Below are 430 nucleotides of genomic sequence, written 5' to 3' on the forward strand. Positions count from 1 at the left end.
TTGACTCTCATTCATCCTTTATATATTGCAAAGGTTCTCATCCTGTGACATATGTGTATAAAGGAGAAAAAATAACTTATGATTAAACAAAAAAAGTAAAAATTCAGGCTAAGCTGCACATGTATATATTTGTTTTAAGATGAAAACGATTTTTTTATTTCTACTTAGAACACGTATGTACGAAAAGTAAGATTGCAGGAAACACCAATTAACTAATCTTTAAAAGGATATTCGACTTTTATTATTTGTTAATGATTTATATATCTTTGTCCTCGATCATTGTGCAGTGTACAAGAAATCAGAACAGTAAGTAATAGTCTTTTTATATTGGAAAATGAATGGAATGTGTACAGAGGGATGGGAAATACTTTAGATTGAAGAAGTCTTGATGAAAATACTGGAAAAACGCAGAGAATTACAATAGAGTTTC

This window comes from Penaeus monodon, chromosome 33 (assembly GCF_015228065.2).
Source record: "Penaeus monodon isolate SGIC_2016 chromosome 33, NSTDA_Pmon_1, whole genome shotgun sequence".
Lineage (NCBI taxonomy): Eukaryota > Metazoa > Arthropoda > Malacostraca > Decapoda > Penaeidae > Penaeus > Penaeus monodon.